Source organism: Macaca fascicularis, chromosome 4 (genome assembly GCF_037993035.2).
Source record: "Macaca fascicularis isolate 582-1 chromosome 4, T2T-MFA8v1.1".
Lineage (NCBI taxonomy): Eukaryota > Metazoa > Chordata > Mammalia > Primates > Cercopithecidae > Macaca > Macaca fascicularis.
This window is the reverse complement of record NC_088378.1, coordinates 109,800,030-109,816,347: the sequence shown is the minus strand read 5'-3', so window position 1 is coordinate 109,816,347 and position 16,318 is coordinate 109,800,030.

Below are 16,318 nucleotides of genomic sequence, written 5' to 3'. Positions count from 1 at the left end.
ATATTTATCACTTTTTCATTTCACAGTTTACAGTAAAAATGACATGTACTATCTTAAAGAGCTCTCTTCTTCAAGGTGTACATTAAAAAATGGCCCTTCATTTATCATGGCCGGGCATGTTGTTTTAGTTTTTAATTATAAATTTGTCTTTATTAAAGCCAAACAAAAGGAATGTATTTAGATTGGATTATGGCTAAATGGATGAAGTAGTTATCACCAGCTTAAAAAATTGTAGAAAAATGTAGAAGTTAGAAAAAACCAAAATATTTATTTTAAAAATACAAGTAATTTAAATCCACTCTAGAGAGCAAGAAAGTTATTAGTATATAAACTACCCATTAGGGTTTTTAACTTTCAGCCTATTCAATATCAGAAAATTTGTTTGGAATACGCACTGAAAGTTAAAAATACATTGACATATATCTAAACAATCAGAATGGGACTATTCCATATTAGAAATGGAATTCTGGAAAAAATAATGGTAGTGTTGAAATAGTTTTTAGATTTCTCTGAATGGCCATCTAGTAATAGGCAGATCAAGTAGATAATAAAATTGAAAATCCATGAATGGCAGGCACAACAATATTAAGTGACATGGTATCCCCATAAATACATACTCACATATATACCAACAACAGCAACTCTAAAACTATTCACAAAAACCAAGAACTATGTGTCACATACATCTGTTCAATTGACAACCAAGGGAAATAATATGGCATCGTATAGGCCTGAAGATAAGATAATTCTAAAATAGATATGAAGTATTCCCTAGAAAGCACAGTAAATCAACTTGAGAACAGCAGCATTATTGAATGTGGCCTCTCCAAAATTCGTGTGTTGGAAACTTAATCACCAATGCAACAGTGTTTGGAGGTGTAACAGTTTGAGAGATGTTTAGTTTATGAGGTCTTCACTCTACTACATAGATTAATGCCATTATCAAAGTGCTTGATGAGGAACTGCATCCCTTTTTGCTCTTCCATCTTCTGCTATGTGAGGACAGGGCATTCCTCTTCTCCAGACAATGCAGGAAAAAAAAAAAAAAAAAAAAAAAAAAAAAAAAAGCACTACCTTGAGAGAGACTGAGCCTACTAGTGTCTTGATCTTGACTTTCCACCCTCCAGACTGTAAGATAATAAATTTCTCTTTATAAATTACCCAGTCTTAAGTATTGTTATAGTACAAAATAGACTAAGACAAATAGTAAGTTTCAAAGGATTTTATCTACTCATATCATGTGGGAATAAAAGAGATGAACAAAAAATATCTTCAGAACAGTACATCCCTATAAACTCACAAAATTGAGCTGCCTCAGCTGTCTTCCCAAACAGGGCTCCATGTTGGGGAGAAATTGTTAGAAATTTAATAGAAATTGAGTAGGATAGAGAAAATACACATTAAAGACAGAGAAGACTAGACAATAGTAGGAGAAGGAAACAGAGACCTAAGATATCTTAGCAAGTGGATATATACCAGAACAATAAGCAAAAAAAAAAAAAAAAAAAAAAAAAAAAAAAAAAACGAAAAGAGAGAGACGGATCACTGTGAATTGAGGAAAGCTACCCTGAATTATGTCTCTTTCTAAACATCCATAAGGACTAAATACTATATGAAAATAAGCAAAAGAAATTATCAAAATCAACTCCAATACAAAGTTACTTAAAAGAAATGGAACAATATTCTTAAAGTAAATGAAAGTTTCTAAAATAATAACGGCAAATAACGAAAACATTGTCAAAGTTAGATCAAATCTGCAATGTATTACTATTTCCAAATGAGCTAAAACATTTTGAGAAAATAACCTAAGCTATGAAAATACAAAATATCAAATTGAATACTCAGTAATGAGGTCATCAAATTCAAAAAAGTATCAGAAAATGAAAACTTTCAGAAATGAATATTAAACCAAAAAGAATATGACAAAGGATGCATACAATAATTACTTAAGATAATTAGTTGAAAAAAAATAAGTAAAAAGTAAATTAAGAAAGAGATAAAAATGATTTGAGAGAAATGGTCAAATATTGAAACTATGTAAAGAAGTTTCAATATTTGAATTAAAAGACTTCCTGGAAAAGAAGCAAAAGAAAGAAAATGAGCAAGCATTATATAATTAATGTTTTTTATGAACCAACATTATATGACATTGTGTAATTAAACATTATTATAATTAAAGAAAACTTTCCTGAAAAAGAAAAAGGTTTCAAAGTACATGGAAAGATTAAGGAAAATATAGACAATCAACACTCAGATATATTTGAATAAAATAACTGCATTTCAATGAAAAAATAATACCCTTTGGGCATGTAGTAGATAAAAAACAGCAATTGATTTATAATGAAAAGAAAATTAGATTAACATCAGACTTTTCAACAGCAATATATGCCAGAAATAAATGAAATATTTAATACTTAAGAATATTTAAGATATTTATGAAAAAAAGAGAAAATGTGAGTCAAAGATTTTACAGAGTAAAACTGACTTTCAAGTACAAAGGGCACAAATCTATGATCATGAACACCCAGGAATGCAATAATTATTTCCATTAGCCCTCTCTGAAGTATCTCGTAGATAATAAGCTTTAAACAACTAAAATATGTTTATTTTGGTTGTTTAAATATATGATTTAAATATTGATCTCATATGCAGAGCTCAATATGAGTATAGGCAGTATGCACTATACATATATCTACTAATAGAACCAAAACAAGATAAAATATAAAAAGGAAAGTGCATTGCATATAATGCCTGTAGCCTCAGAATATAGATATATAATAAAAATTAGAGGAAAATGAGGAGAGTATATGAACAAAATTTAAAATGTTACATCGATATTATTTTTATATATACTTTTTAATTTTTTATATATGAAAAAATTAGATATTCTGATTTTGTTGTCCCTTATTTTATTGAGACTAGAATTTTATTATGGAAGAAAGAATATACAAATATTATGCAGAAGACGTTAAGATTATATAATGCTGAATTTGAATTGGTAGCTCTGGAATGAAGTAACAAAGAAATTGATCTTTGCCATATACTTAAACGTATGTTTTAAAAATGGGCACAACTAAACACTGCTACCTAGAAATGAACACTTGAATTATAAAAGCAAGAAAGTTATTTTGTGAAAATCAGTAGAGTGGTTAGTTTTGCAGGAAGGGAGACGGTCACGTTGCCACTGGGCACTTAGAAGATGTTTAGTGGTGAAATTCAACTTCTTTCTCGAGGTGGTAGTTCTAAGGGTACGTTACTTTGTTCATCTTATAATAACTTACTAAGATAGTATTTATTTTGTGTGTTTGTATTTTCAGAGTAAAATATGAAAATAAAACGTTGGAATTGTTTTCTAACTCTAAAAATAAGCAAAAATGAAAAACAGGTAATTCCTTTTGAGACGACAGTATGTCGACTCTATGGTAAGTACTGGTCCTGAACTCTGTAATTATTCCTTTCCTCTGCTCCAAATGTTCAGCCAACACAGAAATCTTAGGGTCATAGCAGGTACAGCATTGTTTTCTCACCTGCACTGCATCTCTCAAATTATTGTCCTGAATTAATTCCGTGCAGCCCTGCCCTTCAGGGCATAATCTTGCCTGTTTCTACTCAAGGTCTTGGTGAGACCTTGTAGAGACCATGTGGCAAAACATTATCAACTATGAATGTCTCTGAGTGGCTACTGCCGAGGGAGAGCTTAATAATTTTACAAAAGCAGTATTGTTAAATCCATTTGCAAGTTACATTTCAAAGAGGAACTTACACTTCCCTTCTGGAAGCAGAATTTATGATATTATTCCCTCTATAGCAGTGAGAAAGTGAGTGCAAAATAGTTGCAAAGCAGTAAGACCAATGGCAAACATAGAGCATCAGATCATAGCAGAGAAATGAACAGCCAAGAGAGAGGCTGCTTTGTGGGGCCAAGTAACATTCTGAAGAAAAGTTTTAAATGAGAAGTATCTAGGAACATAATTGACTGCTGATACAGGTAAAGATAGGCCTCCGTTGTAAGGGAGAAATATGACCAGCTAAACTGGCATGTGCTTCACCAAAGATGATGCGTGGGACCTCAGTGCATGCGAAAACAAGAAACGTTCACACAAGATTACTCCAAAAACTCAGGCACATTGTCTAAGAGTTTTGGTAATTTTTAACAGAGGAACAAATGAAATGGTATTAAAAGTCACATGCTGTAATACAAGTAGTCATTGTGTATAATACGGAAAATCACTACTTAATAAAATATATATAATTTTCATATCATGTTGTGAGTTCTCACCCAATCTACTTGTTATCTTCCCTATATTTGTAGGAGGATTTGTACATTGAGATCATGAGTTCTTAGTCACTATTTTGAAATTTTTGAAGCTCTTAGACTGTGTTTGTATCCCACACCAAGAGTTTGGGTACATTTATTGAAAACCAAAGGCATAATAATCTACCCACTTCTACAATTCAGTGAGTTGATCATTTCACAAAACACTGCCTACATGCATATATGCATACTAAATGGTTTTAGCATTGCCAACAGCTTCATGTGAAATTTCTTCACATTTTGAAAGCAGTAAATATTTTCTAGAGGATGGAAATACTATATAAACATAAATTCATTTAACTTATATATAACTAATTTTTTTAAAAAAAATCATAACAATATAGTTGCTAATTTATGTGTTTTTCTATATAGTTTTAGAATTACTGGAAACTTGTTAAAGGAAAAGCCAGAAACATTAATAACCTGAGGAAATTCAGGTTGAAGTTTTAGATAAACCCAGAATGTTATACAATTCCATGTTACTATGAATTTCTTAAATATTATTGTATCAGTCTTTTAGTTCAAAAAGCTCTTATGATTCCACCTATAGAGAATGCTAGTTCCTACATCTATGGTAAATATTCATAAAAATGCATGGTAAGGTAATATTTAAGTTTCTCACAGCCTAATATTTCTAAGGAGAATTATAGCCACTCTTGGAGAATTGTTAACATGTCAATTCTAACCTCTAGTGAATTGAAAAGTTTCATTTGAAATGAAAATTCATTTCATAGGTCTAAAATATATAAATATCTGATTATTTCCTGGCAGGCAACTACATTAAAATCTCACACCTCAATTTTTACAGGTCTTGGAAGTACATTCATCAATGTCTACTGCAGTTTTTATCTGACAGAAAAGAAAATCAAACATTAAAACAGTAAATCAAGTTGCATTTGAAAAAAACAAAGTTACTTTACAGTCCAAATGACAACTACATAATTTAATGGTAAGAGGTTTGTAACACCACAATTTATTTTTGTTGGACAGTTTTAAAGGTAAAGATGATAGATCATAAATGCTACTTATACAAATTAAGCACTCCAGAGAAAAAAATGTCTATAAAAATTTGAAATAAATTGGAAAATACATTGTATCACTCTTTTATTGTGGTATTTTGAGAACTTTGTTTTTAGAAGACTTAAAATTAGGAAAAAATATTGAAGTCATCCAAGTTTGTATTATATATCTGTTATCTTTTGAAATATCAAATTATAAAATATCTCATACATATTGACAATGACATGACAAAATAAACAATCAGAGACAAAATTACATATGTCCACTAAATTGGTAAATAATTTGACAGATCTTTATAGGGTATGAGGCATCCAATTGTTTGATGTATATTCTCTCTTGGTACTTTAAAACAAGTTTGTGAATAGCTACCATCATCACAGTTTTAGAAATGGAAATCCTGGGATTTAGAGAGTTAAACTTATTTTTTCAAGTTTACACATCTAGAAAGCAACAAAATTATGACTCTATTTTAGTTTTGTCTAAATCCAAAATTTGCAGAAATTATCCTCAGAGTACATCGATAAACAACATATATAAATATATATACATACATATGTATAGACACACATACATATACATTCTCTCTCCTCCTCTCATGGTAATCTGGCTAAGAGGCATGCTGAGTACTTCTATCAGGGATCTGGGAAGCAGAAAGAGAAGTATAAAGAGAGGCAGGGCCGTTTATTAAATCTGAATAGCATGTATTCATTGATACTGAACAGAAATAAGTTTCCTCATCTGAGTATCACCTCCAAAATATTCAGACTGCTCTTTGAAGCTCAGCTCAAACTAGACAGAAAACTGAACTGAGAATTAGGAAATAGGAAAACAGGGGACTTAGAAGGAATAACAGTAGTATAGTACATACTAAACTGAAGTCAACAATGGGGTGAAAATCCAACGATTAGTGGGAATATGTGTTACCTGTAGTCATGTCTACACATACAAAGCATCAAGCATGGAAGCAGTATAGTCTCATACACAACTCTGGGGTACCTGATATACTACTCCTTGACAGGATCTATTAGCCCTAAGATTAAGTGTGAACAAACCTATGGGTAATCTATAATTATTACAATCATCTATGTGTGGTTGTGGCCTCTACAGAATGTCATTTTCACATGAGGTACACATTTTTACTCAAAGTATGCATTTACAAGATAGCTGCTTGAATGAACGTCTTAGTCTATCACCATTAAAGAGAGACAAACAGTAAATAAAATATTTAAATCGATGTATTGGTTGCATTTACACTATGATTCAATAAGTTAAGCCCACTAGGCACCGAAGAAAATGTTCTAGGTCTGTAATTAAATTGCATAGTATTAAGAAAAAATTTAATAGCAGCTAATATAAACACAAATAAATGCATTGTTCATTTAGTATATAAAATAAGTATTTGGCCAGGCGTGGTGGCTCATGCCTGTAATCCCAGCACTTTGGGAGGCCGAGGTGGGCGGATCACAAGGTCAGGAGATCAAGACCATGGTGAAACCCCGTCTCTACTAAAAATAGAAAAAATTAGCCGGGCGCAGGGGCGGGCGCCTGTAGTCCCAGCTACTCGGGAGGCTGAGGCCGGAGAATGGCGTGAACCCGGGAGGCGGAGCTTGCAGTGAGCCGAGATTGCGCCACTGCACTCCAGCCTGGGCGACAGAGCGAGACTCCGTCTCAAAAAAAATAAAATAAAATAAAATAAAATAAAATAAAATAAAATAAGTATTTACTGAAAATCTTAAACGGAATTACAACTTCTTAACTTTCAACGTATTTCCCAAATTAATTAAACTCAAAATTACTGTTTAGGTTGTTTTATGGAAGAATATTGTTGAACATAGGCAAAAGCCTTCCTTTTGATGATATTGTTTCATTTCTAGATTAATGTCACATAGACAACAGAATTTCTTATAAACACATTTTACCAAAAGTCAAGCAATCATGGCAATTAATTTCATTTATCTGATCTTAAATGTAAGATGTCTATCAAAGTTAAAAATGTGTCAACATATATTTATAAGTGAACAACTTCAAAATAATTTAAAATTACTTTGAGATAATTTTAATGGTTTTAGAAAAAATAAATGTGCTTCTTCCTCAGATGATTTCAGTTGTTGTACTTTCCCTCATAATTAAACAAGCAGTGCTTAATATTCACAGATGAAAAGCTGTCAGAAAATTATGCCTTCAGAATTCCTGTAAACAACACACTTTTCATTTCTAACTGATTGGGAAAGTAGCATCATTGAACCATAATTGATTTCCTCTTTTCTATTTTGTGCAGCCCAGTGGTTGTTTTGTGTGGTGTGTTATTGTAAGATGACTCCTTAATTTAATTTGCGGAATCTAAATAGTCTATTGTATTCTAGCAGTCTCACATATTTATTTGCCAGCATGAACTTGATGTTTGCAGTCAGGTTTAGAATTTTATGTCAACTGTTATTTCATTATTTATGGTAAACAAGTTTCAAATTTGAGACAGTATGATCAGAAATATAACAGTAGAAATTAAATAAGGATTTATTTGTTAAGCTATTTTTCTTAATCTATTCCCTGCAGTTCAGTTGTCAATTGAAGAAGTTTTAGAACACAATAGCAAATAGGAAAGGCAGTAACAAAGCAAGATTGCCAAGAAGAAAAATGCTTTTTAAATTATGCCTTTAAAGAAAAGTAGAGGTCAGAGGAGTGTGACTAATATCTGATACTTAAATTAACCTAAGCCACTGAAGGTATTCATATGTATGTGAATAAGTTCGAAATGTAGACTGGGTAAAAACTCCAAAGCAATAATCATGTAGGCTGCAATAATGCATGCAAAGCAAGGTAATTGGTATAGATAAAAAATAACAGAGGAATCAAATTTAGGTACATTTTCCACGGCCAGTAAAAACTAAGGATAAACAACATTAAAATAGTTTGGTTATTTGTCCCTGCCCAAATCTCATGTTGAATTGTAATCCCCAATGTTGGAGGTGGGGCCTGGTGGGAGGTGTTTTAGTCATGCAGGCAGATCCCTCATGGCTTGGTGCTGTCCTTGAAATAGTGAGTAAGTATTCATGAGATCTGGTTGTTTTCATGTGTGGAACCTCCCCTCCCATTCCCTCTTGTTCCTCCTTTTGCCATGTGACATGCAAGCTCCTTTGCTCCGCCATGAGCGAAAGCTTCATGAGTCCTCCCCAGAAGCCAAACAGATGCTGGTGCTGTGTTTTCTGTTCAGCCTGCAGAACTGTAAGACAATTAAACCTCTTCTCTTTATAAATTGCTTGGTCTCATGTATTTCTTTATAGCAATGCAAGAATAGCCTACTACAAACATTAATCAATTTGATTATTAAAGCTGACAGAGTATTGTGCATGCAATTGATCTCGATATCAAGAAGTCTGGTTTCTTATAAAAAGTGCATTTTATTTAATAGAAATATTGAGAGATGCAGTTTTCAATATGGTAGTCAGTAGACACATGGTTGAACACCTGAAATGTGGTTGGTGCAAGAGGAACTGAATTTTTAATTTAAATTAATTTAAATTTAAAAACTAAATGGGGGTTAGGGGGGCGGAGCAGGGGGTTGGGGGGCGGAGCAAGATGGCCGAATAGGAACAGCTCCAGTCTCCAACTCCCAGCGCGAGCGACACAGAAGACCGGTGATTTCTGCATATTCAGCTGAGGTACTGGGTTCATCTCACTGGAGAGTGCCGGACGATCGGTGCTGGTCAGCTGCTGCAGCCCGACCAGCAAGAGCTGAAGCAGGGCGAGGCATTGCCTCACCTGGGAAGCGCAAGGGGGAAGGGAATCCCTTTTCCTAGCCAGGGGAACTGAGACACACAATACCTGGAAAATCGGGTAACTCCCACCCCAATACTGTGCTTTAAGCAAACAGGCACACCAGGAGATCATATCCCACACCTGGCCGGGAGGGTCCCACACCCACGGAGCCTCCCTCATTGCTAGCACAGCAGTCTGTGATCTACCGGCAAGGCAGCAGCACGGCTGGGGGAGGGGCGCCCGCCATTGCTGAGGCTTAAGTAGGTAAACAAAGCTGCTGGGAAGCTCGAACTGGGTGGAGCTCACAGCAGCTCAAGGAAACCTGCCTGTCTCTGTAGACTCCACCTCTGGGGACAGGGCACAGTAAATAATAACGAACGCAGCTGAAACCTCTGCAGACACAAACGACTCTGTCTGACAGCTTTGAAGAGAGCAGTGGATCTCCCAACACGGAGGTTGAGATCTGAGAAGGGACAGACTCCCTGCTCAAGTGGGTCCCTGACCCCTGAGTAGCCTAACTGGGAGACATCCCCCACTAGGGGCAGTCTGACACCCCACACCTCACAGGGTGGAGTACACCCCTGAGAGGAAGCTTCCAAAGCAAGAATCAGACAGGTACACTCGCTGTTCAGAAATATTCTATCTTCTGCAGCCTCTGCTGCTGATACCCAGGCAAACAGGGTCTGGAGTGGACCTCAAGCAATCTCCAACAGACCTACAGCTGAGGGTCCTGACTGTTAGAAGGAAAACTATCAAACAGGAAGGACACCTACACCAAAACCCCATCAGTACATCACCATCATCAAAGACCAGAGGCAGATAAAACCACAAAGATGGGGAAAAAGCAGGGCAGAAAAGCTGGAAATTCAAAAAATAAGAGCGCATCTCCCCCGGCAAAGGAGCGCAGCTCATCGCCAGCAACGGATCAAAGCTGGATGGAGAATGACTTTGACGAGATGAGAGAAGAAGGCTTCAGTCCATCAAATTTCTCAGAGCTAAAGGAGGAATTACGTACCCAGTGCAAAGAAACTAAAAATCTTGAAAAAAAAGTGGAAGAATTGATGGCTAGAGTAATTAATGCAGAGAAGGTCATAAACGAAATGAAAGAGATGAAAACCATGACACGAGAAATACGTGACAAATGCACAAGCTTCAGTAACCGACTCGATCAACTGGAAGAAAGAGTATCTGCGATTGAGGATCAAATGAATGAAATGAAGCGAGAAGAGAAACCAAAAGAAAAAAGAACAAAAAGAAATGAACAAAGCCTGCAAGAAGTATGGGATTATGTAAAAAGACCAAATCTACGTCTGATTGGGGTGCCTGAAAGCGAGGGGGAAAATGGAACCAAGTTGGAAAACACTCTTCAGGATATCATCCAGGAGAACTTCCCCAACCTAGTAGGGCAGGCCAACATTCAAATCCAGGAAATACAGAGAACGCCACAAAGATACTCCTCGAGAAGATGAACTCCAAGACACATAATTGCCAGATTCACCAAAGTTGAAATGAAGGAAAAAATCTTAAGGGCAGCCAGAGAGAAAGGTCGGGTTACCCACAAAGGGAAGCCCATCACACTAACAGCAGATCTCTCGGCAGAAACTCTCCAAGCCAGAAGAGAGTGGGGGCCAATATTCAACATTCTTAAAGAAAAGAATTTTCAACCCAGAATTTCATATCCAGCCAAACTGTTTCATAAGTGAAGGAGAAATAAAATCCTTTACAGATAAGCAAATGCTTAGAGATTTTGTCACCACTAGGCCTGCCTTACAAGAGACCCTGAAGGAAGCACTAAACATGGAAAGGAACAACCGGTACCAGCCATTGCAAAAACATGCCAAAATGTAAAGACCATCGAGGCTAGGAAGAAACTGCATCAACTAACGAGCAAAATAACCAGTTAATATCATAATGGCAGGATCAAGTTCACACATAACAATCTTAACCTTAAATGTAAATGGACTAAATGCTCCAATTAAAAGACACACACTGGTAAACTGGATAGAGTCAAGACCCATCAGTCTGCTGTATTCAGGAGACCCATCTCACACGCAGAGACATACATAGGCTCAAAATAAAGGGATGGAGGAAGATTTACCAAGCAAATGGAGAACAAAAAAAAGCGGGGGTTGCAATACTAGTCTCTGATAAAACAGACTTTAAACCATCAAAGATCAAAAGAGACAAAGAAGGCCATTACATAATGGTAAAGGGATCAATTCAACAGGAAGAGCTAACTATCCTAAATATATATGCACCCAATACAGGAGCACCCAGATTCATCAAGCAAGTCCTTAGAGACTTACAAAGAGACTTAGACTCCCATACAATACTAATGGGAGACTTCAACACTCCACTGTCAACATTAGACAGATCAACGAGACAGAAAGTTAACAAGGATATCCAGGAATTGAACTCATCTCTGCAGCAAGCAGACCTAATAGACATCTATAGAACTCTCCACCCCAAATCAACAGAATATACATTCTTCTCAGCACCACATCGTACTTACTCCAAAATCAACCACGTAATTGGAAGTAAAGCACTCCTCAGCAAATGTACAAGAACAGAAATTATAACAAACTGTCTCTCAGACCACAGTGCAATCAAACTAGAACTCAGGACTAAGAAACTCAATCAAAACCGCTCAACTACATGGAAACTGAACAACCTGCTCCTGAATGACTACTGGGTACATAACGAAATGAAGGCAGAAATAAAGATGTTCTTTGAAACCAATGAGAACAAAGATACAACATACCAGAATCTCTGGGACACATTTAAAGCAATGTGTAGAGGGAAATTTATAGCACTAAATGCCCACAAGAGAAAGCAGGAAAGATCTAAAATTGACACTCTAACATCACAATTAAAAGAACTAGAGAAGCAAGAGCAAACACATTCGAAAGCTAGCAGAAGGCAAGAAATAACTAAGATCAGAGCAGAACTGAAGGAAATAGAGACACAAAAAACTCTCCAAAAAATCAATGAATCCAGGAGATGATTTTTTGAAAAGATCAACAAAATTGACAGACCACTAGCAAGACTAATAAAGAAGAAAAGAGAGAAGAATCAAATCGACGCAATTAAAAATGATAAATTGGATATCACCACTGACCCCACAGAAATACAAACTACCATCAGAGAATACTATAAACACCTCTACGCAAATAAACTGGAAAATCTAGAAGAAATGGATAATTTCCTGGACACTTACACTCTTCCAAGACTAAACCAGGAAGAAGTTGAATCTCTGAATAGACCAATAGCAGGCTCTGAAATTGAGGCAATAATTAATAGCCTACCAACCAAAAAAAGTCCAGGACCAGATGGATTTACAGCTGAATTCTACCAGAGGTACAAGGAGGAGTTGGTACCATTCCTTCTGAAACTATTCCAATCAATAGAAAAAGAGGGAATCCTCCCTAACTCATTTTATGAGGCCAACATCATCCTGATACCAAAGCCTGGCAGAGACACAACAAAAAAAGAGAATTTTAGACCAATATCCCTGATGAACATCGATGCAAAAATCCTCAATAAAATACTGGCAAACCGCATTCAGCAACACATCAAAAAGCTTATCCACCATGATCAAGTGGGCTTCATCCCTGGGATGCAAGGCTGGTTCAACATTCACAAATCAATAAACATAATCCAGCATATAAACAGAACCAAAGACAAGAACCACATGATTATCTCAATAGATGCAGAAAAGGCTTTTGACAAAATTCAACAGCCCTTCATTCTAAAAACGCTCAATAAATTCGGTATTGATGGAACGTACCTCAAAATAATAAGAGCTATTTATGACAAACCCACAGCCAATATCATACTGAATGGGCAAAAAATAGAAGCATTCCCTTTGAAAACTGGCACAAGACAGGGATGCCCTCTCTCACCACTCCTATTCAACATAGTGTTGGAAGTTCTGGCTAGGGCAATTAGGCAAGAGAAAGAAATCAAGGGTATTCAGTTAGGAAAAGAAGAAGTCAAATTGTCCCTGTTTGCAGATGACATGATTGTATATTTAGAAAACCCCATTGTCTCAGCCCAAAATCTCCTTAAGCTGATAAGCAACTTCAGCAAAGTCTCAGGATACAAAATCAATGTGCAAAAATCACAAGCATTCTTATACACCAGTAACAGACAAACAGAGAGCCAAATCATGAACGAACTTCCAGTCACAATTGCTTCAAAGAGAATAAAATACCTAGGAATCCAACTTACAAGGGATGTAAAGGACCTCTTCAAGGAGAACTACAAACCACTGCTCAGTGAAATAAAAGAGGACACAAACAAATGGAAGAACATACCATGCACATGGATAGGAAGAATCAATATCGTGAAAATGGCCATACTGCCCAAGGTAATTTATAGATTCAATGCCATCCCCATCAAGCTCCCAATGAGTTTCTTCACAGAATTGGAAAAAACTGCTTTAAAGTTCATATGGAACCAAAAAAGAGCCCGCATCTCCAAGACAATCCTAAGTCAAAAGAACAAAGCTGGAGGCATCATGCTACCTGACTTCTAACTATACTACAAGGCTACAGTAACCAAAACAGCATGGTACTGGTACCAAAACAGAGATATAGACCAATGGAGCAGAACAGAGTCCTCAGAAATAATACCACACATCTACAGCCATCTGATCTTTGACAAACCTGAGAGAAACAAGAAATGGGGAAAGGATTCCCTATTTAATAAATGGTGTTGGGAAAATTGGCTATCCTTAGGTAGAAAGCTGAAACTGGATCCTTTCCTTACTCCTTATACGAAAATTAATTCAAGATGGATTAGAGACTTAAATGTTAGACCTAATACCATAAAAATCCTAGAGGAAAACCTAGGTAGTACCATTCAGGACATAGGCATGGGCAAAGACTTCATGTCTAAAACACCAAAAGCAACGGCAGCAAAAGCCAAAATTGACAAATGGGATCTCATTAAACTAAAGAGCTTCTGCACAGCAAAAGAAACTACCATCAGAGTGAACAGGCAACCTACAGAATGGGAGAAAATTTTTGCAATCTACTCATCTGACAAAGGGCTAATATCCAGAACCTACAAAGAACTCAAACAAATTTACAAGAAAAAAACAAACAACCCCATCAAAAAGTGGGCAAAGGATATGAACAGACAGTTCTCAAAAGAAGACATTCATACAGCCAACAGACACATGAAAAAATGCTCATCATCACTGGCCATCAGAGAAATGCAAATCAAAACCACAATGAGATACCATCTCACACCAGTTAGAATGGCCATCATTAAAAAGTCAGGAAACAACAGGTGCTGGAGAGGATGTGGAGAAATAGGAACACTTTTACACTGTTGGTGGGATTGTAAACTAGTTCAACCATTATGGAAAACAGTATGGCGATTCCTCAAGGATCTAGAACTAGATGTACCATATGACCCAGCCATCCCATTACTGGGTATATACCCAAAGGATTATAAATTATGCTGCTATAAAGACACATGCACACGTATGTTTACTGCAGCACTATTCACAATAGCAAAGACTTGGAATCAACCCAAATGTCCATCAGTGACAGATTGGATTAAGAAAATGTGGCACATATACACCATGAAATACTATGCAGCCATCAAAAAGGATGAGTTTGTGTCCTTTGTAGGGACATGGATGCAGCTGGAAACCATCATTCTTAGCAAACTATCACAAGAACCGAAAACCAAACACCGCATGTTCTCACTCATAGGTGGGAACTGAACAATGAGATCACTTGGACTCAGGAAGGGGAACATCACACACCAGGGCCTATCATGGGGTGGGGGAGGGGGGAGGGATTGCACTGGGAGTTATACCTGATGTAAATGACAAGTTGATGGGTGCAGCACACCAACATGGCACAAGTATACATATGTAACAAACCTGCACGTTATGCACATGTACCCTACAACTTAAAGTATAATAATAATAAATTAATTAAAAAAAAAACTAATTCATTTTAGATGTTCAAAAACTTTAAATATATTTGACAACTTGATATAAATCTCTATTTCAACCTTCAGTTTTATGAAATGTAATTACAGATTAATTCCCATGAAAAGTTAGCATCCAAATTAAGATGCCTTATAAATACAAAATATATGTCAGATTTCAAAGACTAAGTTAGAAAAAAAGCATAATTATTTAAATATTGTTTTAATAATGATATATTATATATTAAGTTAAATAAACATTATTGACATTAAATTATTTTTAATATAGCTCTTTAAGAAATTAGAATTGCATATGTGGCTCATGTAATGTTCTTATTGAACAGCATTGAGAAAAAAATCAAAATCTGCATTGAATTTAAATATATTACTAAGAATATATTTTAGGACAATATAATCTAATTTATATATATTTTTCTCTGTCTTCATACACATCTGCAACCCACTTACCCCACCTCCCTTACTGTTTCCCAAAAATCAGAAATTCTGATGATGTAACCTCCCTCATTGTTTCTCAACAACCAGAAATTTTGATGGGGCTTGAAAGGCAGAAGTGGGATAATAAACAGAGAGAAAAATATCTTAGATTTTTCTTTTGTACAGGTATAAAGGTGCATTTTTATTACTATCATTAATTAACCAAGAATGGCAAAGAGGGGAAAGATTTTTGAATTGGAAGCAGTGAAGAGTCAAAGAAGAAGAAGAATGCGAAAATTTTCAGGTGGTGAACTCTGTCTGTAAACTCTGTTCCCCGTGACCACTATAAGATCCATGTTCCCTACAAGAGAGCTGAGAAAACATCACTACACTTGTCATTCAGAACAGGATGAGGGAAGGAGCCCTTGACAGTACATGCCCAGAGTTACAAGTTGTTGTCAGAGTAGTATTGTTGCCATCAGGAAACACTGGCCAACTGAGAATACAGTGTGAATGATCCAGAAAGATAAAAAGAAAGGTAATAACAATAACATACTTGTTTCCCTGGCCTTACAGGAGTTTGGCTAAAGTCACATTTAATATAACTTTTTTAAGCCAATGCCTATATCATCAATTTTGGTTTCCTACTCAATTCTATTTTTATCAGATAACTCCTATAAATTTCCTGAAAATATACAACTTTCACAACTTCTGTTTCATGGCTAAAGAATGAATCTAAGACTTATCTGCTGATTCTACATATCATTTGGCATTGTCTCAATACACTGTGGCTCATTATGGGCAGCTCAGACACTACATTGCCTCTGCATCACAGGCAATTTT